A 1,098-nucleotide genomic window follows, 5' to 3' on the forward strand; every position below is an offset into this window, starting at 1 on the left:
TAGAAATTCGTGGACATCCAAGACTGAGTCAAAAAAATGAATCCCTAACAATCAGTTTCTGAATGTGAAGTTTTAGGGATAGTTACCATGTTATTGTTTTCTATTTCCCTTTTTATGCATGCACAAGAGTGAAATATGATAGAAATCGGTATGTATATAAATCTGTATTTTCAATACATGTAAAGCAAAAATGCTAAGTGGTAAGGAAAGCATTTGTCACAGATAATTTGCAACCTTTTTTTTTTGAAACAGGGTCTTGCTCTGTTGCCCAGGCCAGAGTGCAGTGGCCTGATCTCGGCTCACTGCAACCGCTGGCTCCCAGGTTCAAGCGATTCTCTTGTCTCAGCCTCCCCAGTAGCTGGGATTACAAGTGCCCGCCACCACGCCCGGCTAATTTTTGTATTCTTAGTAGAGACAGAGGTTTCGCCATGTTGGCCCGGCTGGTCTCGAACTCCTGAGCTCAGGTGATCTGCCTGACTCGGCCTCCCAAAGTGCTGGGATTACAGGTGTGAGCCACTGCGCCCCACCATATAACCTTTTTTCTTAGTGGAACATAAAATAATGGTGAATTTTCCAACTGATAGAGTCCAGGAAACGGATAATAGTGAGCAGAGGGGAAATAACTACCGGAATACCAAGAAGGAAAAATCAGCTGGACTTGGCAGATAACTGGGGGAGAGGTAAAGGTGAAGGGGAGGCAATCTAGGATGGTTTCCAGGTTTCTGGTCTGGGCTACTGAGTCGATGTGGTAACCTGGACTGGAGCAGATTTGGGAGGGAGTTCAATTTAGGAAGGCTATGTTGAAAGAAACTGAGGAACGAAAGTTTCATGCTTGCTTTGGTGGGACTGAACCCCGCATCTGCTATCTGGCACCGGGAGCTTGTGGCTGTGTCTCGAAGCTCCCGCACCCTTAGAGCGTTAGTCAGAGGCGGGGCGGTAGGGGCGGAGCGAGGGCCAGGGCGGGGCCCCAGGGCTGGGCACCAGGGCTGGGCGCGCCCCAGGGAGCCACCGCCTCCCGCGGAACGCGCGAGTCCGGGCACGGGGCGGGGCAGGGGCGGACACGGTCTTCAGTAACTGCCCAGCGATTGGTTGGGAGGC

The sequence above is a fragment of the Theropithecus gelada genome, chromosome 11 (genome assembly GCF_003255815.1).
Source record: "Theropithecus gelada isolate Dixy chromosome 11, Tgel_1.0, whole genome shotgun sequence".
NCBI lineage: Eukaryota > Metazoa > Chordata > Mammalia > Primates > Cercopithecidae > Theropithecus > Theropithecus gelada.